The sequence below is a fragment of the Equus przewalskii genome, chromosome 3 (assembly GCF_037783145.1).
Source record: "Equus przewalskii isolate Varuska chromosome 3, EquPr2, whole genome shotgun sequence".
NCBI classification, from domain to species: domain Eukaryota; kingdom Metazoa; phylum Chordata; class Mammalia; order Perissodactyla; family Equidae; genus Equus; species Equus przewalskii.
The window spans coordinates 31,713,004-31,727,557 of NC_091833.1; the positions used below are offsets into that span (position 1 = coordinate 31,713,004).

General features: G+C 45.5%; 1 protein-coding gene across 1 annotated transcript in view; it reads left to right on the forward strand.

Annotated features, from left to right (window-relative positions):
* Nucleotides 1-14,554, forward strand: part of USP10 (ubiquitin specific peptidase 10) — a 70,633-nt gene that overhangs the window by 738 nt on the left and 55,341 nt on the right. The gene's annotated exons all lie outside the window — the stretch shown is intronic.

Genomic DNA, 14,554 nt, shown 5'->3' on the forward strand with positions numbered 1-14,554 from the left:
ACTCGAAATGAGTCTCCAGGGCTGTACTTTGACTTGCACTGGAGTGCGATCTTTTGCACGAATCCGTCTCAGCCTGGCCGACACGAACGCACCCTATGTCAGAACAGCATCTAAAGTTTGGGGGCCGTTTATCGCCATCCCGTCGTGGGAAAGGAAGAGTCAAACGCACCTTTCGCTTTTAGGGAGCGGGGAGTTGAGCTATTTGTTGGCTCGCCTCTCCCTCCCCGGTTACAGTTACTCTGGATGAAAATCGGCGTGTGGTGGTATTTGTCAGGCTGGCTGGAGACTGCTGATTTGTTGACATCGAATCGCTGGAAATTGTTGCACACTTCTATACCATCTCAGTGTGCTTTTGTATTAAATACGGGAAGGTGAAACAAAGTAACTATTCGGAAAACTCGTGGCCAGTAAACCCTAACCCTTTATAAGCTATTGGTTTTTTGTTGCTCTTTTGGAAGTGAAGTCGATTTTTAATAACTGTTGTAATTAATGCTTGTGGGGTTTAAAACGCGAAAACTTTAAAAAAAAAAATTCGATCTTACAGGAAACAGCAGTTCTGTTAAATTTTTAGTATTTTAGTTTGCGCTGGAACTCTCCCCCTTTAGCTTTTTGTTGTCCGCCTGCTTCTGTGTTTCGTATAGTTCTTGGCACGAAAAAGGGGCTTAGTTGAGTGATTTTTACAAAGGTGTAATTCAAAGATTTTTTTTGGTAAGAGATTTGGTATTTGCTTTTTTCTCAACTTAAATATTAATGTAAATAGCTTAGTGTTAAAATTAGTGCAAACAGGGACAAGGTTCATTGTGAACTAATGTGCAATATAATATTCATGGTGATTTTGAAATGAAGAAAGTGTGTTTAGGCATAATTCACTTCCGTTATTATAAGCACCAATCACAATGCACAATTGATTGAAATGTTAATTAGTGGTGATAATATGTAAACTTAGTTGTAACTTCATATGCATTCGTTGTCCAGGTATTTATGCTTTATACAACAGTATTGCCTATATACGTCTTTAGAAAATTGGAGTGGCGAAAGTTAGCCAAACGTGAATGTTATCGACACTTTGCTTTTATTCTTTTAAAGTGTGATTTAAGTGCTTTTATGTTCTGCCATGGAGAAGGTAGCAAAGGAAATAGTTTGATTTCTTAGAATTTTCTTTGTGAAAGAATAGTGATGAAACAGTAATGAAATCATACGTGACAGGATTTAGTGATTGTGTCCTGCTTGAGTTAGGCTGAGCGTTTTAATACGTTTGTTTTATTCAGTTACTTGCCATCCTCGGTCCTGCCACGTTAATGGCCATTCATTCATTAATTCAGCAAAACCTCATTGAGCGCTTACCGTGTGCTCAGCACCGTGGTATGCCTGTGACTTGTTTACTGTTGGGGTTGACAACCACAAAATAACAGTAAGAGTCCTTTTTAAAAGTTGGATTAAAGTTACAATTTTAAGAGTTTGTGTAGATTATATCTTATTCCCATATTTTTGGTTGAACCCTGTTTCCTGGATTGAAGTGAAACACTGCAAAACTCAGAAACTTTTCTAATGCAGACAGCTTTCAGCCTTTTAACAAATACAGGTGATGAACTTAGACAATTGAAGTGTAAGTACTTCTCTGATTTATGAATATTTGTTGTCGCAGAGGACCTGATTAAGTGATTTGGGGTAATTAATTTGAACTGAGCAGTTCTGCCTTAAACCAGAAGAAATTTTTGTGCTCGTTGAAGTCGCCTATAGTGAAATCCCTTCACTAACGCTTCCTGCCCGCTGTTGGGGCTGCACTGTGCTGCTCTGTCCTGGTCCCTGCGGCAGGCTGGCCGCAGTCTTCTCGTTGCCCCACAGGAGCGGGCCCCACACTTCACACTGGGATTCCTGGGATCCAGTTTACAGCATATGGCGGAGTGTTACCCTATCGTTGAAGATCTTTATCACTGACAGCTGTGTTAGTAATTTTCGAAAGATTTTTATTCGAGTCTCAGGCAGTGAGCAGCTGAAGTAAATAAAATTGTTTGAAATACAGGATATTTGGAGATAGCAGTTTTCTTTTGCATAGTGACAGCAAAATATTGAAACGTGTCCTAAGACTTGATGTGGTGTTGAACGCTTGTGAGTTGATGGTTGCCTCGGTGGTTCTGTGGACCGACAGTGCGGAGGAGCCACATCCAGGCCTCACCCTCGGGCTCTGGAGCCCATCTCGTTGGGGCCACAGTACTGAAATCACAGTGAATAACAAGTGACCCACCTCATTCGAAATTCCTCTCTGGAGCAGAAGTTAGGACATATATTCCAGGGCTTTTTTAATGTGGAACTGACGTAGTTCACATAGGAAAACTTAAAGGAGAGAAGGATTACAAAGCTTAATGATTATTCAATGCCAAGCCTACTGGCACATTTACTTTGTGCTGTTCTCCGAATTTAGTATTCAAATAATTGAGAAAAGTCATATCGTCTCTGCTTGAATTAGTTACATCAAGGTTATTTTTTGTTTGTTTTTGTGTTTTTACGAATTTCAGACATGTAAGTACTTGATATTGATGGATCTGGTTTTTCAAGTGGCGCATTAAAGGTGGTTGCTGAGAACACTTCTTACTCATTATATACTAAAGCATGGAAAGTAGTAGGAAGAGCTGGCTTTTGAATTTGTAGTTAGGCTGTTACATTTCTGTTTACTGCCGCACATGCAAGAATCCCTGTGGCATGAAACAGATAAATCGGTTTGCACTGGAATTTACTGGCCTCGGGCCATTGGATTACTGTCATTTGTCACTTTAGTGCTACTTCAGCAGTGTAGATGTTCATTTCCAAAGACTCACATGTGCTTGGACCGCAGTTTTCCTGTTTGTTGAAGTGATCTCCCAAAAGGTCTTTCTGTGACCATTTCTGTCACGAAATAAAGGTAGCGTGTGGGGTGTGTTCGTGGTATTTGTTTCAAGGGCCATAAATTGTAGAATCTGTCATAAGCCTAGATGGGGAGTTTTCAGAATGTAGACTTTTCATGAGCTGGCTACTTTCTGACTATTTGAAAGCTGCTCAGTCATGACCCGGTTTTCAGCACAAGACCTGAGAAACCAGCTGCTGTCAACCAGTGCCTCCATTCTGCCCCCCTTGAGACAGCCTGTGCTCTGGTTGCCCTCTCCTGCAGATGGGGAGCTGAGGAGTAGAGGCAGAAGCATGGTTTGGGGCTGGAAGCAGATCAGAGCAGAGCTTCCCAGACTTTCTCTTTCTGGCTTCCTTGAGAATTGTTAGATGACAGCGTGCATGTGGAGTGTTAGCCCGGTGCCTGCCACGAGTGTCCACATGCTCATGATGGCCGCTGGTGCGATCCTCAGGCCCCTCCCCTTTGGGCTTGTCTGCAGGTTTATTGGTGGCTGTTCTTCAGATCAGTTCTCAGTTTGTTTTTCTGGAATCTGCCTGAGGACCGTCTCGTAAGCCTGCACTCTGATTTAAGAGTCTGACAACTAGTGCATTAGAAATGAAAGGACCTCCTCGGAGAAAGGCTGGTGGCCCTGCCCTTATAACCTTGGGACTTGACTTTTACATCGGGCTGCCTTCCTATCTGGCGCCACCCCCCGCCCCCCCCCGTCTCTCTGTCTCTCTGTCTTAAACATATCTGATGGTGGTAGATTTTTGTTTCCCCATTTGTCCTTGTTTCATGGAGAAGCGCTCCTTTTCATCTCTGTGTTGGATGTGGATAAATTGGTATGCCCTTGCTCTTTTCTGCCAAAGTAATCTTAAAAGTATCAAAAGATTCGCTGTGACAGCTCCCAACTTATATTCTCATTGGAGCTACTGTGGGAAAAAAATATGTTTAAACGTTAGTTGAATAATACTAGATGTATCAGGTACACCCTGCTGTAAGAAACTGAATGTAGGAAAAAACACACTTTAAGACTGCACAAAGTAGAGGGGTTCATGTTACAGACTTGTGCTTCTGGATGGCTGGCCAGTGGGAAGGGAGGAGCCCAGGAGGAGGGCGCCCCGGGGCTGCAGTCTTTGATGAGCTCCACGGGCTGCACCCGAGGCGGTGGGCGTGCCTTCCACAACTTGTTCCCCTGCCTCTCCACAAAATAGAAGGTTACCATTATTGTGAGTATGTGTCAAAAGTACTCACTTTTATGTTTTAAAATATATTGAATTAAGCTGGTTATGTGTATATATTACATTTTGCAAGCTGTGGACCTTGCGAACTGGAACTGCCCAAGAGTGTGTGATATATGGTCCTGTGTAGAGCAGTTTGATCTGCCGTTTGGTCTGAGGGTTACAGTCCGCTTTGTTCACTTGTTCTCGCAACAACGTGATAGTGTCCTTTGCCCTGGATAAGAGCGTGCATTTTTCATTTTATTATATTCTTTTAAATTTGGTCAGGACCAATTGTGAATGTATTTGGTATTCTGATGACTGTCAAGAGGGTTTCTGGTGTTCCTTTTCTTTCGGGTTTTTCCCATTTTAGGCAGTTGAGTAGCTCTAGACAGAGAAACAGTGCCTCTCAGGAGACACGCATCTTATGTGAGTAAAACACACGTCCTCCCTGTTTGCTTGAAATTACCAGGCTGTCTCCTTTCAGTGGGACATGGTGAAGCTTTGGGGGAGACAGAAGAGAGGTGGAAGATGAAGTTTACTTCTAGAGTCTTTGGAGATTCTTGCCTAGTGTTGTAAAATGCTCGTCTTGATATTTCAAGTAGTAGTTCCCCTTTGATGGCTGCCAAGATGTGTATATTCATTTGAAAGCTGGAGTAGGCCTTCTGAATAGATCTGATAATTGGTAGGGAAGAGCATATTTGTTCTAAAGCAGTAATGAAGCATTGCAGTATCAACAGGTGGGGAATGTTGTGCATGGTCTATGAAGTGCCATGGCTTGTTTGATCCTTCCAACAACCCTGTGATATATTGCTAACGTCACCGTTTTACGGATGAATGAAGTGAGACCCACAGAGCTTGTGGCCTCAAGTCACGTGGCTCTTAAGTGAGTGATCATCAGTGATCAGGGACTTAAAAGCAGGTCTTTGGACTTGTGAATTCTTTGCCTTTTCTGCTTTGCCAAACTGCTTTTCTAGAAGAGACTGACAAAGGCACAGTGTTTCACATCACAACTTCCCCGCACTAGTTCCTCAGTGAAAGTTTAGGGGCTGGACGAATGAATGAGACAAAGATTTAAATGTTTAAAGATACCAATATGTTACTAAGTGTTACTAATATGTTACCAATTATTAATTACTAAATTTTGTGTGAAGTGCATTTTGATAAAAGTCCTTTTTGATTTTATTTCTAAATACAAAATAAAGACATGCTATGTCTAAAACATGCAGACAATACAGAAGTATTTAAAGTAAAAAATATGCCATTCTCTTCCTCTTTGATCCGTAATCTTCAGTTTGATGTATGTCTTCTGTGCTTTTTTCCTGTTAGGACGTTTTTGTTGTTCCATGGTATCGTAATACAGTCTGTTATAACTGGATAGTCACTGAGCTGAGCTTTTTGGAGCAAAGCTTGTTTTCAAAATTATTAAAGACATGTGTTTAAGTATAGTAAGTTTCCTTATTTTTATCCAATTTTGCCAGGGAACAGAGCAGATATTCTGGAGGTTAAAGTGGCTCATTGAGACCCAGTATACTGAAGACTATGGAAGTGCTGTGGGGATTTCTTAGTGATAAAATGTTCAAACAGGGGCCAGCCCTGTGGCCTAGTGGTTAAATTTGCACGCTCTGCTTCGGTGGCCCAGGGTTTCGCTGGTTCGGATCCTGGGTGCGGACATGGCACCGCTCGTCAGGCCATGCTGAGGCGGCGTCCCGCATGCCACAACTAGAAGGACCCACAACTAAAATATACAACTATGTCCTGGGGGGATTTGGGGAGAAAAAGCAGGGAAAGAAAAAGATTGGCAACAGTCGTTAGCTCAGGTGCCAATCTTTGAGGAAGAAAATGTTCAAACAACTTTTTTTTTTTTAAAGAAGCGATATTTTGAAAACATACAGCCCCTTAATTAGGGCATCCATGCTGTCCAATTTTTATATTGTAAAAAGAGGTCTGATTCAAATTCATGTTCTTGTCTATCAGTCAGTCTCTGTACTAGACAAGATTACTGAGAGGACAAACCTTTCGTTAGTGGGAGCGATTGGTGGGTCACCAGCCCCAGTGAATAGTGGGGAATTGGGTAATTAACCTGGGTTTTTCCCTGTCTTCTCCAAAATCACGTTTTCTTCTCCTGCCCCTTTGTTTTTATCAAAGTACTGCAATGACAAAAAATAACTCTCTCCTGCTCCCCACGTCAGGTTCCTCTCCCCAGAGACAACCACATTGAGCCACTGCCGACTCTAGTAAAATGCAAAATCAGTCTTCCAAGGGGAGCACTCTATTTCATTTGGAATTAATTTGTAGGATACCAGACTCTTTTATTCAGAACTGCTTATAAAGGACTTTATATCTTTTGTCATTGTTCGAACAAGGATTTTTGGTGGCTGGGCATTAGCAATATAGAGCTGAAAAGAGAGTTCCTGTGTTTTAGAAGTTCATAGAGTAGTGGGGGAGAGAAGCAGGCTAATTGGTGAATCCTGTTTTAGGGTCGTAGTTCTTTTAACAGAAATGTGAACAACATAGCCAAGAACTTTCATTCTTTTATTCGTTCATTCATTCATTCTTTCCTTCAGCAAATAATTATTGAGTGGCTCCTGTGTACCAGGCACTGAGGATGCAGGGATGAGCAAAAACAGGGATGGTCCCCCTTACCAGGGAGCTTACTGTCTAATGAGGAAGACAGTTGCTAATCAGATAATCACAGTAATGCATGTGTCATTCCAAACTGAGAAATGTGTCTGGAAGGAAGGGAACAGAGTCTGTTAGAGTGGCCTGGTGAAGTCAAGGAAGGGTCCCCCAGAATTAGTGCCTTTGCTGAGATGCACAGCATGAGACAGTGGGAACAGCATTTGCAGTGGCTCTGTGGCTGGAAGGAGTTTGGAGCACTTAGGAGAACTCAGAGAGGACTCGTGTATCTTGAGCTTAGTGCTGGGAGAGGAAGGTAGAAAGGAGTCCATTCAACCTTCCAACCTTCCTTATCATCTTTATCCTGAGAAAAATGTGGAAGAGGGGATGATGCAGCGTTTGAGCAAAGAACCTCACAATCAGGGTGCAGTTTGGGCTCACCCTCTGCCTGTCCTGTATAGCATAGACTCTAGCAGGGTCTCAGTGGCCATAAGGAGATCAGGTAGGGGGGTTCTTGGACTTTTGACTAGGGAGGGTGCAGTGGAGGTGGAGAGAAGTGGCATGATCCAGAGGTATGTGGGTATAAGATGGACTGAGAAAGGAAGAGAGTGGCTATCAGGGGAAACTAGGAAGATGTCTCTTCTAGAAAGCTGACATTTGGGCAGAGAAGCATGAGGACAAGGGCATATGGGGGAGAACATGCAGAGGAGCAGTCTGAAAGCCTGCAGCATGTTTGGGAACCCGAGATAAGTGTGCGGCTGAAATGATATGTAGGGTGAAGTGGTGAGCCAGGAGTCAGAGGAGTGAGGAAGGACCTTGATGACCAAGCCAGAGACTGCATTTGCCTTGTAAGCAGACGGGTGCCTGTGAGAAACCACAGGTTTTAGAAAGTGGGTAGCACTTCTCTGTGTTAGCATTGCTGTTGGAGATGATTGTACAGGGGGCCAATTGGGGTCCGTCGTGGTTTGTCAAAGGTTTCACTCTTGAGGCTCTTCACCAGATCTGGGAACGTGCTCTCTGCTCACCTCAGTACCCCAAGCATCTTGAACTCCGAAACTCTGCGGGGAAGAAACTAAGGCGTTCTTTTGGGGACATCTGAGGCGGATTAATGTGAAGCAAATAGCCTTTGAATGTCCTCAGTGATAATTGGATAGAGTAGTTAGGGAATGTCATTTGGGGACATTATTCCGTTTATTTTTTTGTGGGTACCTTTAAAAGTAAGCATTTCTTCCTTGATTATGTTCCTAGAAAATAAAATATTAGGAGAAACATATCACCCATAAATCCCACGACTCTGAGATGACTTCTTTTAAAATTTGAAATGCTTCCCTTCAGTACTTTTTGTGGAAAATTTTAGACACTTGGGATCATTTTATATAATAGTATTTCTTAAGTTGTGATCCTTGGTCACGGTCTTCTCCGTCTGAACCACCTGGCACCCTGTGTGCCATCCAGACCTACTGAGTAGGGATCCCTGTGACCAGGCCCCCAGTCCGAGTTCCAGAACCTGCACATGGTTTTATTTGTAGCTTTTTTCACTTAACCTGTTGAGCACTTCCCATGAATAGGATTAACTAAGTCATATTTTGGACAAAAATGTTTTAACTTCTCCGCTCTAGGTTAGGTGTGAACGGCGACAAGTGCAGGTTCGCGCCGCTCTGAGGGCGGTATTGTCTAATTTTAGCACCGAGTGGAATGAGTTGTGGAAACAGCACCAGCTGAGAGACCTGGAAATGTTGCCGCTTTGAAGATCTGCTGCGTGGGGTCTTCAGAGCGAGATTTCAGTTCTGTTTGAAGTTTGTTAACTGACTGATTGATTAATTCCTTTTCAACAAATATTTATCCTGCTCTTGCTGTATGCTGGGGCCTATGTTGGGTTTGTAAGTTGCAAAACACAATTACAGAAAAGTATGTAATTACAGAAAAGTATGTAAGTATGACTACGTTCCCCCAAAGCCACGAGAGCCGCTCTGCTGAGTGCTGGGCTCCGTGTCTGAGCTGGGCCCTAGTGGAAGGCATGGGCGCAGCACAGCCTCCAGCACAGCCTGATTTGACGGGGCTGCCTGGCGTCCAGAAGCTGGACCGAGCCGCTAATTCATGCCGAACGAAGCCTGCTGGGGGGCAAAATCTGTTCGAGGATGTGGATGTGTGCACAGTATTGAGCCAGTTTGCTATCAGAAGGTCTTGCTGCCTTTTTTTATTCCTGGTCATGGATTTGTCTGCTCAGGAAATTTTTGCCTCCAGTTTTTCACAAACTGGAGGCAAAAATAAGTACGCTTGGTTCCGTCTTGGTTCTTATCAAACTCTTGGCTTTTCCGTGCCACAGCTACACAGTGTGAGGTAAGTGCCAGGAGCGTAAGCTTTCATTTTCATCTGTGACTAGAGTTCTATTCAGTGAGAAAGAGATGAAGTAACTTTTTAAAAAAAATCTTAGGAAGCATTCTCTTCAGTTTTGGCTGGAAGCTTCGCTGGCTGTAACTTCAGCTTCCCTCCGAGCGATACTGTAGCGATAGCCCAGCAATGACTAGTCCCCGCCACACTTACCAGAGCTGTGTTTGGAAAGAGTTTGTCTTGCCTCCCGTGGAACATGTGGACAAACAGGTTTCTTTTCCTTTTAAGGTGGACAGAAAGTAAGGTACATTGCTTTTTGGTTTCTTTGCCGTTGATTTCTTTTTGGTGGAAACATAGATTTGAGTTACCTGTGTTAAGTAGCCCACCGCTTCTCTATGAGAAGGGAAAGGAGCGTGCCTGTGAGCTCTGAGGGCCAGTGGACTTTGATTCTGTCGGTGCCCTGTCTTTCCTCCGACGGTCAGCCAGCCATTCACGGAGGCCTGCAGCCTGCCAGGCCCCGAGTGGGCCCTGTGCCCAGAGCGGCGGAAGGAAGACATGGCCCTGCCTGGCGGAGGGGAGCACCACACAGATGGTTGTCTAACTAGAGCTTGGCAGCTGCTCTGGGGTAGGATCAGGGCCCCAGGAGTGGTCTGGCGGCTCAAGAAGGCTTTCTTGAGTGTTGTGTGATCTGGTCCTACTCCAGCACCCCCGCTGCCCAGCACAGCGTCGTGCCTCACTGTGTGTGGAACGGGTCAGTTAGTTGACAGCAGGACCAGTTGAAGGAAATAAAGAGAACGCCTGGTCGTCATTCAGTCTATTGAGGCCTGCATATGGGTTTGTTTTGGTGTTTCTAGTTGTAAGAATGAAGATCAGGACCACGCGGTGTAGAACGGTGAGGGACAGGCTTGCCCACCTTGGAAACCCATACTTTATGCCATGAGAATGCATGTGTGACCGCTAAGCTTCTTTTAAGGTTTTCCATGGGTCACTTTATCTCCATCATTTAGTGTCCCAAATCCAGGTGATTGACCTGCAGATCAGGTAATAAGCTGTTTTCTTTCATTCTTTGGGCTGTTTCTGCACAAATGTGGTCATGAGATCAGAGGGCAGCTACTGATGCAGACAAAGTGCAGCTTTCCCATGCCCAGGGAGCGGGCGTGGCAGTGGTCCCTTGTTGACCAGGTCAGAGTAAATGCTGTTATCGCCCCGGGGCCGTCAGCCTTCCCAGGTAGAGAGCCTGCATGTGTGTCGGTGATGAGTGTGGAAAGAGAACTTTTCACGTGGCTTGCCTCGGTTATTTTTTATGTTTGCCACTTTTGTTACCTTAGATATCCCAGCCAGTGTCATCATTCATCCTCTTGTTATTTGTTGAGCTCAGCTATGTGCCAGGCACTGTGTGTACAAAAGTGAGTGTGAACGAGTTGTCTCTACCTGAGACCCTCTGCTCCAGACACGCTCCTCCCCTCTGTCCACGCGGCCTGCTCCCCAGCTCTCAGCCACTCCCTGTGTCGATGGCATCCTCTCAGGGAGGCCTGCAGTATTGCCGCTTTATTTTTAAATTCATTTTTTAATTTAATCTTTTATTGAGGTCGTAATAGTTTATAACATTGTGAAATTTCAGTTGTATATTATTAGTCAGTCACCACATAGATGTGCCCCTTTGCTCTTGTGCCCACGCCCTGGCCCCCTTCCCCTCTGGTAACCACTCATCTGTTCTCTTCGTGCGTGTGTTTGTTTATTCTCCACATGGGTGAAACTGTGTGCTGTTTGTCTTTCTCTGGCTTATTTCGCTTGACGTAACACCCTTGAGGTCCATCCGTGTTGTTGCGGATGGGACGATTTTGTCTTTTTTTGTACTGCCCTCTGTAGAGTGGCCCCCTCCTCCTCTCTCGCCACCGTTTTGCCTTCTTTCTCCTCACTCACTCACCCCCTTCCGCGATCCTGTGTGTCTAGTAGCCTCACGTAAGTCCTTCTGTTCATTTTCTGTCTCCTCCCGAAATGGAAGTGTAACGTGGGCCGGGGTGCGGTTAGTTCACTGGCACATCCAGGGCTTAGAAGGCAGGCAGTGTCCAGTGAGGACTCGTCGGTGGGTGAAGGAGTGGGCGCTCTCACACCGCCCGTGCGTTCGGGAAGTCTGCAGTCGAGTGGGGAAGGAGGCTCCCCACCTGGTGCAGTCTGAGCGAGGGACTCGGCAGGCTTGTGCGGGGCGTAGTTCGCCAAGATGAGACTCTGGGACCGAGTTCTGGAGTGTGAGGTGAGGCCAGAGAGAAGGCACTTGACGCGACGCGAGAGACCCCACATGCTCAGTGGCGTGGAGGGCCACGGAGGGAGCTGCAGCCCGGGCTGTGGGGGCACTGGTGAAGGCTTGGCTCCCGAAAGGCCCTGGGAGCCTTGAAAGGCTCTTCCTGGGGCCAAAATAATGAGATTGACATGTTGGAGAAAGCACTGTGGTGGCCGCATGGGGTCTAGATCATGAAGGGTGAGACTGGAGGCAGCCAGCTCGGCCCTCACCGCGACCCAGCGAGAAGTGCTGAGGCCTCCTCTCGGGGTGGCAGTGGGCAGAGGAGCTGAGGGCTTTGGGACGACCCCATGTGAGAGGAGGCATGGGGGCTGCGCAGCGCCAGGGGCCTGTGCTTGTAGTAACGCATGTTGTTTTTTAGTAAAAAGGATTATAGTGCGTGTTGTTTAGTCAAGTGTTTTTTTCCCCACTTCTCGTATTGTGAATATTCTTCATTATAAAACGTTTTTCTTCAGTATTATTCTTAAGTACTGCAGAGTATTCACAGATTATATTTTACCCACACCAAAAACAGTAATGTTCGGCATTTTTTGGATCCATTTTTTAGTTTTTTCTGATTGTGAGTTGATTATCTTATTTCCCAGAGTTAATTAAAGCACAGCATTGTAAACTGAAAGACAGACGTCTTTAATTCATTGATTATTTTGGGGGCAGAGTGGGAGATATATTTTACTAAGTAATGTTGAGAAAATAATTAGAGGTAATTTAAAATGAAGTTTTTTTATGTTCGTGGATTTTAAAACTACATACAGTACTAATTTGATCAAGAGCAAGTTATACATATGAAATATTTGAAAAAGATCGTGTCATAAAATATTTGTCAATAAGCTGGCTCACGTTTGGCGAAGGCCAACTCTTAGCTACTGCTGTAGATATTAGTGTTCTTATTCTGTGTAGGTCGTGGGGAACCAAGTGGGTGGCTGAGGCTTAGGACACAGCGGGGCACATTGCGAGGTGTGTACGTGCGTGCTGAATTACGGGGTGCGCGTGTTAAGTGCTGCTGCAGTAATTGAGGGAGGGGAGGAGATGGGCAGTGAGTAGCCTTGAGAATGCATAGGGTTTGGGCAAATGGAGAGGAAGGAGGAGGGCGTTCTGTGTAGGCAAACAAATCAGATTAACCTGTGTTTTGCTTGTCGAGTGATCTTACTTTTTATGAATCCTCTGGTGGCTGCCGCTGAACTTGGAATAAGCCTTTTATCTCTTTTATTGCTTACTCTGTTACTATCTTAGTTAGGATGCTTTTGATAACAGGTAAAAGAAAGCCCCCGACTCTAGCTGGCTTACGCCATAAACTAGAGATTTATTGGCTCATGGAACTAGAAATTGCAGAGGTAGGTCAGGCTTCAAGGTTGGTTTGATTCATCAATTCAGTGGTATCTTTGAGGACCTGGTTTCTTTCCAGTTCTGTTGTATCAGTAGTATTCTGAGGCTAGTTTTCCCTCGAATAGCAAAATGGCCACAGCATTTGCAGGCTTCGCCTTTGCTCCCAGCCTCCACCACATCAACCACAAGAGAGTGGGTGTGCGTCCCACAGTTCTCGACCGTGTTGAGACTTCTGAGCTTCGTGCCCTTTGGGCTACTCCTGAACCAGGTACTGTGGGTTAGGAGGGTGATGCCTTGCTGGGCTCTGGAGCTGGGATAGATGTGTGCCAGCCTTTTGAACTGACTGGTCCCCATCCAACAGGGGAGGAAGAGATGAGCGCTGCGAGGAAGGCTGCAAAGTTCCTGACATTCCCACCCTGAAGCCCCATCCCTGCACTCTCCTTTCCGACGGTTGTCAATTCTTCCTTCGTTTGGACTCCTCAGGCTTAAGACTGTCCTTCGTGTTCGGCAGGTCATCCTGTACTGTCCGATGGCATCTTTTGTACCTTAAGTTTTGTCGTCGCTTACCTGTTCGTGTCTCTGTGCCTTGGGGTCAGCCCCAGGTTCCAATCATGACTCTCCCGTTTTCTGTTCCTGGGATCTCGGGCAAGAGTATTTCTCTGAACTTAAGGTTTTTCTCATCTTCATCGTTCAGTCAGCAAATGTATTCTGGATTCTCAGTACTGTGTTTAAGTGGACGCTATCCAGAACTGAAAGACACAAGGAGATCGCAGTTCATTCACAGAGATAAGTAGGTAAATGAGAATTACCCTGAGATGTCAACAATGCTTTGATAGGAATAGGGGTTTGGAAGCCTTCCCTGAGGAAGTGATGGCTGTGTGAAGCCAGCCGGGCAAGCAGGAGTTCATTAGGGCAGTGGGGGAGGAGGGAGCTGCCTGCAGGAGGCTTCCCGGCAGGAGACCAGTGAGCACATTTAGAGTAACTGGGGTCGTGGTGTGCAAGGAGGTGAGGCAGGGACACCCGTTACACCAGGCTGAAAAGCTGAGATTCCGTCTCTGTATGCCCTACAATTAAGTTGACCGTACGTCCTGGTTTATACCTGTTGTTCCAATAATTAATGTGATCTTTTCACTCTGAAATGTGCCTCCAGTTTGGATGATAAATGGTCACCCAGCTTAAAGTAGGAGTTCAGAGCCGTGCGATAGCATGTACAGGATGAAGGGCTTACCTTGTAGTAGGACCCTGGCGTCACATGAGATACAGCATTGCAGTGCTTCTCAACTCAAACTACGTTAAGAATCAGCTGGGGATCTTGTTAACAGCGCATTTGGCTTCAGTAGATCTGGGATGGGGCCTGAGAGCTGCCTACCCTCCCAGGTGATGCCTTTGCTGCTGGCTTGGGGACCACGCTTCGAGTAGCAGGTAGTATAGGACATTAGGAGCACCAGAGGGTCTGCAAAGTCCCAGAATTCATGTGCAAAGATGTGTGAGTGTGCACTCTTCAGGCAATGGGCCAGAAATGTGTGAGTGTGCACTCTTCAGGCAATGGGCCAGAATTCATATGCAAAGATGTGTGAGTGTGCACTCTTCAGGCAATGGGCCAGAATTCATGTGCAAAGATGTGTGAGTGTGCACTCTTCAGGTAATGGGCCAGAATTCATATGCAAAGATGTGTGAGTGTGCACTCTTCAGGTAATGGGCCAAATTTGTTTACATCAGGTTCTCAGCAGGGGACTACCACCACCCGGGAAAGGTTAGGAATCATGCCTTTTAGAAATAATGTGTTGGTTAAATGAGATCTATATATTAAATGCCTTTAATGCTGTGCCTAACCCGTAACAGTCATTCAGCATGTGTTAGGTGTCTGTGCTCCTTCCCTCCCCCCCCACCCCCCTGCCAACT